Below are 8,651 nucleotides of genomic sequence, written 5' to 3'. Positions count from 1 at the left end.
TGCGGGAGAATAAACTGCTCCACAAAGGATGGTTGATGGTACAATTACATCTCTTGAAAATACTTTGTGAACCGTTAGCAGCCAAGCTAATGAGTCTGCTTACTGGCGATTATTAAGCAGTTAGCAAGCAGCCCTCTTCGGTGGAACTCTGTTGATTATAATGATGTACGCACTTGAGAACAAAATGTCGAAGGGTAGTTTTGGTCAAACACAGAGGAACTAAAAAAGAAGCTTGGTGAGCCATTGTGACCGAGTAGTGCTAACATGTCCTGGTTGGTAAACCTTTCAGCAAATAGCTTGGCAGTTGTTCATCAACTAGCCCAGCAAGAAATCATTAGCAGAGCTGCCAATACAAATTAGTCGACTATTTTATTGTTTTATTGACTGTCAAACTAATGAGCATCTTTAACTGCAAAAGTGACAAGAAAAAAAAGGAGTTTTGTGAGTCGTTTTAGTCATTTTTCAAGCAAAATTGTCAATCATTTGCTGGTTCCAGCTTCTTAAATGTGAGGACTTACTGATTTTCTTTGTCATTTGTGACAGTTGATGAAAAGCAATTTGAAGATGTCTCTTTGTGCTTCGTGCCGTGGGACATTATAATGTCCCTTTTTGACCATTTTCTGGCAATTACAGACAAAACGTTTCATCCGTCATAAAAAAAAAGTGAGTCGCAGGCTAATCACTGTATCACACAGATGCAGGTTAATGTCGCTGCTTCACTTTCTGGTGTGACCAGGCCTCAGATAACAGTTAAGACTGTATGGATGGGGATGTTAGATTAATTTAAATGGTTAATAATAATATGATATGATGACTTTCTTATTGTACAGAGATGTAAAAGTTGTTACAACCATTTACAAAGTCCTTGAACCTTCTTCAAGTTTATAAGTCTTGTTTCCCTCCCTGAGCAGACATTTTGGTCCTTGGTGTTTGCAGTTTCACAGTAGGCACTTTGTGAGGGATGTATGAGGAATGAAATTGTCAGGAATGTATTGATCAAGTAAAAAAAAAACAGGTCTGGATCGACAAAAAGAAAGGCACAGACAGAATAGCTGTGCCGTCAGGACTTCGGCTGTTTTTCTTCTACAGTCACGGCTAAGTCAAGGTACTTCGCCGTGGGCCCAGCACATCCCGTTTCACATCATGTGCGAGTCTCTCATTCGATTATTTTTTGGAGACTGGTTCTGACTTGACTGATTCCGATAATTGTCCCCCGTCTCCTCTGCTTGGTTGGTCTTTTTTAATGAGCTTTGCGTGTGTGTATGTCTGTGTATTCGTTTGTTCAGCGAGAGACGAACCACGCAGCAGGACGCAGATGCTGCCCGTGGAATTACACCCTCAGTGGGTATGTGTTAGTCGCTGGGCCCTATCGTTTCTCACCAGATGCAAGGCATCCACGGGGGATGGAGGGATGGAAAGAGGATGGGTGGAGGGAGGGAGGGAGGGAGGGAGACGGGTCCTCCTTTGGCCCTTTGAAGAAGGAAGATGGGCCTTGCGGGGCCTGGACAGTTGCCTCTCTATGGAACCGGCACGTCTTTCTCTGCCTAATTCCACTTTTTTCATCTTCTGGTTTTGGTCTTTTCCTTGCTCGTTTTCTTTTTCTCTCAGTCCTACGGCTCTAATGTTCCTTTTATTCCTTCCTCCTCCTTCAACAAGTCTTGTCCTCAGAGGGTTGGTGTCTTTCTTTCTTTTTTAGTTCTGGAAGTCCAGACAAAGCTCCTTGAACTTGGTACTAGTCCAACCTTATGTTTACACTGTTTACACTGATTTGATTGCGAGCTGTACACTACAGCTAGTAAATGGTGTTTGGAAACAAGTATAACCAGACGGCTCTCTTTTCCACTTGCAGTAGTATAGTGGGTCTTGCTTGTTTTACTTTAAAGGAACAGTTCACCCAAAAATGTAGCCATTATCTACTCAACCCCATGCCGATGGAAAGTAGGGTGAAGTTTTGCAGCATTTTCCTAAACAACTGAAGTAGATGGGGACAGCTCGTCCGAAGCCTCCAGAAGCTCCGAGCTCCCAAATTGATCCGAAAAGATGTCATTTACACCGTCAATGCTCGGTCGAGCTTGTCAGACAGGGTGCGTACTAACACTTTTAGCTCCGCAACTAAAAGGGCTAGCGTGAAAGTTAACATTTCAACTTAAAAAAGTAGCTAAATAATCTTCTGTTGTCAAGGAGAACGCTGCAACGCTGTTTTTTAATACAAAACTTCACCTTTCCATCATCGTGAGGACATAATGACTGAACTTTCATTTTTTGGTGAACTGTTCCTTTAATTAACACTACCTGAAAACAGACTGATGGTGAATTTTGCTTTGGTTTACCAAGCGACTAAAACGCTGCTTGCAATGTTAGCTGATAGGCTGATAGGTATAAAACGCTACAAGCACATGATTGGTAACGGTTGAGTTTACATAAATATACAGGTGATGTTTATTCTGCTGAGTTTTTAAGCTGCTCATGGATTGTTGTTCTTTCAGACAGGCGTATGTACGTGTTACATTATCTGTTCTCAAAGTCATGTGCTTACTACTGAGTGAATGTCTTGCAGCATCCGTCTATATTGGTGTGTGCTTGTGTGTGTGTGTGTTTGTGTGTGTGAGGAAAACCAAAGCGGGTTGTTGTGGCGGTACAGAATGTCTAAGCAGGGTGTCGGTGTGTGTTTTCAGCACTTTTCCACGATTAGCAGGAAAGAAAATCGCAGCATTTATTTATCGGAAAATAGAAATAATGTAAAGGCGCATTCTCAGCACGCTCTTTAATGTTCGACTGAGAGCGCTGGAGGTGTAAAATGCTTCTCACTTTGTACCTTAACGGGCCTAGTTAGAGATTACTAGACACTGGAAACAATCAATGTTTTTCCTGAACTGTACACATGAAATCTTTGTGAAGAAAAATCAAAATCCTGTATTTTACAATAGTGTCAGTTTCTAGATATGCAATCCAGCTCCTCCCCCCCATGGAAAGGTTTACAGCGCCTGCTCTAATTGTGCTTCGGTGTAGATTTCACTCTAGTTGTCGAAGTGGAGGAATCACTTATCTGCTGTCCAGGGATTGCATGAAACACAGATGACACTCCCGAACATCTCCGCTCTGCGCTCCTCTGTTTCTAATCATTGCTCTTTGTGCTGAAACTTCTGACGATCCCGTTCGAGATTCATTCAGCGTCCGTGGATAAATAGCTGACCAAAAACAATGAATGTATCCTCCATATATCTCTGATCTGTTCCCGACTCGCGAACACATCAAATCTAATTTCTCACCGTTATCTGAACAGATGTACTCCGGTCTGTGCTCAAGTGCTGAGATAACAATCTGTACTGAATCACTCCACAGTCTGAGAAATTGAATTTCATATCTCTTTTATTACTTGAGTTTCTTCTTTCTTTCTTTCTTTTTTTAAATAAGTGCAAATTATTTTTGCTGTATGATGATATTATGACTGATTTGCTGTATTTATTACTGTTACTTTCTGGGGGTTTATATTGATCAAACTTTAAGCTTTAGCATGAAATAAATCACTACATTTCAAATCACATTGTGTGCAAACGCATTGAGTATTGTGTTATTTTTTACATGAGAAGGAATAATTAAAAGAAGAACACTCTGCCTCTCTGTGAAGCATGTCTACAGTTGCTCGGGCAGGATTTAATTGACGCTGCAACACGCCATGAGTCCAACAGAGGGCGCTCTAAGACAGTGTTTTCACTGAGGGTGTTTCACCTGAGTGTGTTCTGCTCCGTCACACTGTGTCAGGACAGTGAGAGGACGCTCCGGGCCGACAGTACACACAGATGCACATGCTGTCAGGATCAAAACACTGAGTTGCTGATGTCGGTGCAGGACTTGCTTTCACTGCTGCTAACACTCAGGCAGTCGGGCAGAAGGGACGATTATACAGGAAACTATTCTAGGTTATTTAACAAACGTGTTTATACACCACAGATTTATCTCATCCAACTCGTAGGGTCAATCTGCAGCTTTATGAACACATGAAAACGGAGAATAATCATAATATGATACTCATGTCACGGACTTTCTTTCTCTTTCAGGGTCAGGCCAAAGGTCAAGGTCACAATTAACATTTTTTGCTTAAGCAGCACAGATTCTTGCTGATGGTCTACATGAACACGCTCAGCTGATTACTTGCACAATGGCGTCTCAAAAACAGAAGGCAATGTTCCTCATTACCGGGTTATTGCAGCAGCTGTCACCGACACTCGATGATGATACTGACAGTGATTTATCAGCACACGAGGAAGCCGTCACGTTAACTAACCTCCACCTACAGTTTTGTCATTTGGGGATGCGGATCGTTGTGATTTCTGCTGTGGATTTTCCACAGTATTCTACTGTGTTGTTGCCACCACTCTTAACATTTCTAACGTAAACTAAAATCACTTTGATTCGACCTTTCATGACCTATAAGGTGGCGTTTCAATGGACCGTTGATATACTCAGCCACAACACTAAAAGCACTAACAGATGAAGTCAGTAAGATTGATCATCTTGTTACATGCAACATTCTGCAAGGAAACCAAGTACACCCCCTCATGGCAATGGCACTCCCCAATTCACAATCATGGAGCAGCACCTCACAACCCACAGGACTCGGGGATCTGCACCAGCGCCCTGGTGACAGAAACCACAGGACACTCCCAGAGGTCCTGTGCTTTCTGTCACCACTGTTCTGGTACGTCTCATAGATGCCTGATCGCATTGAGATCTGGGGAATTTGGAGGCAATGTTGACTCCTTGAATTCCTTGTTTCACTTTACCTGTTTATCCTCTAATGCAGCTGATCCAAAAAGAGACAGTAAATATCTGATTTAATACTCAACTTCATGCACAATTACAGAAAGATTAAGACAAGGTCCAAATAAATGGAGGAAATGGAGTTGTTTACTGTAGTCCTTACAAACAGGGTGTCATATTCAAGGTCACAGTGTCATTTCCTTTGAAGAACCTTGAAGAAATCTGCACATTGCAACAATTTAAGAGCCCAAAAAGGTTCACTGTAACTCGTAATCGAAGTCTGTGCACATGCTGAGGACATAATATTTTATTTGCTCGTGTCCCCTGGCGATCCCTGACATTTAGAAATATTTAGCCAGTCTGTCATTAGTTACTCGATGATGGCACAGATGTTTTTCGTACAAACACACATCATATCATTTTTATTAATACCTCAAACCACATGCACGCACCGACAGCACCAATCTGTTCATGTCTATTAAGCAGATTAGGAAGCGAGGAACTCACTGGATCGTGTGAAATACAGATGTGACCGTCTACGCTCTGACCTCATGGATGGGTGAGACCATTAAATATATACCATTGAAAACCTCATTAGTCCAGGTTTAAACTCGTAACTGCCTCTAATTTGCTTGTTTCAGACTCCCCACTCTTATTATTGGTCTTTGTTTTACATTTTTTTTTTCTTTCATCAACATTTTCTGCTAAATCCTGCTCAAATTAGCCATGCTAGTAGCTGGTCGGGTAATATTCTGCTTTGGTCCAAACTTACATTTCTCATCTTTCTCAACTTATCCGCTTAGCACCAAACTGATAGCAGCTAGCTTGTGAACATAGCAGAGCTTTTAGCGGCTCGTAGGCCAGATATTTCCCCCAGGAGACGGTGGAGACCAAAAGTAGAGCTAAAAGGAAGTGAAGAGTGGAAACTGGACTCACATTCATCAGGCTGCCAGGTGCACAACACCAGGTGAATGCTAATGTTGCTCTATAACTTCTGAATGTGTAAATAAGCAACTTTGCAAAGTTAGCCATATTAGCTGAAAAGGTGACGTGCCAATGTTGTGTTCACAACGTCTTTCTGCTGCCGCAAAAAAGGCAAAATAAACCCCTCTAAGTTGGCTACTTATTGTGTTGTGCTAATTAGCATGTCACTATGCTAAAGTGTTAAATTAAACTGGTGAACAGGGTAAACATTATAAACAACAGCAATGTTAGCGTTATCATTTCGAGCATGTTGGCGTGCTGACGTTAGCATCGAGCTCAGAGCGCAGCTGTACCTAAGTAGCCTCAAAGTGCAGCTAGCGTAACTATAGACCATGAAAAACAGTGTGCGAGTGTTGTACGCACTTTCGCTTCCGGTTCACTCGATGTCACATTGATAACCTCAGTGGGATTTGATCAAGGCTCAAAAACAGCTAATGAAGAAGAACATCTAAAGCAAAATACATACATTTTTATGAGGGATGCATATTATTTGATTTTTTGCCATCCCTAATTTTTACACATAACCTATACAGTATATCTAAATGACCTCTTTTTTTTTTTTTTACTGCATCTCCCATTGCATTCATTTGTCCTCATCAGTGTTTCCTGCCAGTAATTGTTACCAAATCTCCCCTGTAAATAGGCCACTGTAACTGTAACCTTCGCCGGTTCATGTGTGTTTGTTGGAATGAAGCGGTGTGAACGAGGCCAGGCTGTAACTCTATAGCGCCGGGCTGTCTGTCACTGAGAAACTGGGGCTGAACGGGGACATGTGTTCACCTGACACACACAACAGTAACAGTAGTCAGCGCCGGCGGGCCACTGTGATCTCATCCTGTCATCCTAGTTACTGCCTGCATAAATGAAGAGGTTTGTCCGTGTCCTTCTGCCGTCGTGTGTGTGTGTGTGTGTGTGTGTGTGTGTGTGTGTGTGTGTGCTCATGCCCCAAAAGTCAAGAAAAAAAAATGCCACAGTGCTCAGTGGAGCTATCATAAATCCATAACCTCGACCTAGAAGCGTTTAGGAAGGCAAGCTGGATGTTGCAGCCTCCTTAACACCTCACTTACCTGATGGAGTTCACACACACAGTCTGTAGGTGTGTGTGTGTGTGTGTGTGTGTGAGACCCCACACTGGTGTAATCCCTGTCACTGTCTGGTGCAGCATTTTCCTTTTTCCTGAATCTGGTCTATCTTTCATCTCTGTCCTCATTTCTTCCCGCACAGGACACCCCTCAACACACACTCTGTTGTTTTATATTCTGCCTTTCTCACCATCATACCCTCTGTGTGTGTGTGTGTGTTAAACTTGTTCCAGTGCCAGTGTGCATTAATCTCCATTACTGGATCACGTGTATTAAGAGTTTGGAGGGGAGAGATAGGGGAGGACAACCAGGAGAGAGCTCTGCATCCATCCCAGCATGCTTTTCATGCAGATCACACAGTGCGGGTGTCTCCCCACCTTTTACCCTTGTCCAGCTTCAGCTGCTCCTTTTCTGGCTGAGCTGCAGAAGCACACGTCCTTATAATGGCCCCCCGTCATAGCTGACTGTAAATCCCACATCATTAAGCTGATGGCTCTCACTTCTCATTGACTGACGCACGTTAAAGCCGTCGTAAAATCCCTGATTAATGCACTCTTTTGACCATCTTACAGTGTGTGAAGGTGCTGTCCTGTACCTGCTGTGTGTTCTGCGACGGCGTGTCTTGGGAGTCTAGGGTTTTGGGAGAAATCCCCAAAGATACCACCTGTGTACAAAAATGCAGATACTTCACTGTAACTGCTGTAACTCAGGAGGTAGAGCGGGTCGTCTAGTAATCAGAAGGTCGCTGATTCGAATCTCCGGTTAATCCAAAAAAACTGAAAACCAAAAATTTGCAGTGTTACACTGGTTCAGTGTGGGACTATTTCTTGGGCAGCTGCCCGACCTCAATGTCACCTCTCTACCTGGAAGTCACTGCAGCTCGCCAAGAAGTAGTCCCGCACACGACCCCCCCATAAAACCGCGATTGACACGCTAACATTAGCACAATAGCTGCTGACCCTTTGTATTATCTGACTGAATTGCGACTCAAATCTGAAGTCTGAATCTAAGTATGATTGTCTAAACGGGGTCATAACTTCTTTGCATTCATTCGTCTTCATCTTATTCATCAATCACTGACTGTGAGAGGCTGTTCCTGGCACTCACGGCGAGCTGATACAGATGATCAACAACATTTGGACGGGAATCGTGGCCTGGAAGCCCCGAGCCGGTTCCATCAAAGGTCAGCTCTGCCTTAAATTCTCCGGGACACCTGGGGCCTGGGCCAATGTTGTGCCACGTCGGAGCAGCGGCTCTGATTTAATGCCCTGAAATATCAGTGGGTCACATTTTCACCCATTGTGTGTGTTAAGCTAAAACTAATCTCCCTCATTGTGTAAGGTATGAATGCCTTATACAAACGAGGCGCCATATGTTTGGCTCCGACCTGAAGCGGAGACGCCAAAATGATTTTTGCGCTCATTGATTTTTGACACTGCAGTCGATACTGTTGACTTTGTGGCTCGGCCAGAAAAAAGCCTCCGGACTCAAGTTTTCTCGTCTCCCGGTGCTCAGGAGGGAGGGGAAGACAAAAAACCACACACAGAGTGTTTGGCTAAGTACGTCCTCCTCTCGCTGAGTGTTTCCCCTGCTGTTCGTGACATAAGCACTTTTTCTGTCGGGGTTGTCATTAGTCTGCTGTTTCCGCTGTATGAGTGTGTGTGTGTGTGTGTGTGTGGGAGATAAAGAGTGTGTGAGGTTCAAATGAGTGTTTGCAGAATTAATCTTTGTCACATCTCTGTTCCTTCACCGTATTGTACGAACCTCTTCCTCTCGTCTCCTTTGTTGTTGCTGCATATATGTGTGTGTGTGTGTGTGTGTGTG

The sequence above is a fragment of the Pagrus major genome, chromosome 10, assembly GCF_040436345.1.
Source record: "Pagrus major chromosome 10, Pma_NU_1.0".
NCBI lineage: Eukaryota > Metazoa > Chordata > Actinopteri > Spariformes > Sparidae > Pagrus > Pagrus major.
Note: the sequence above shows the minus strand (reverse complement) of the source record.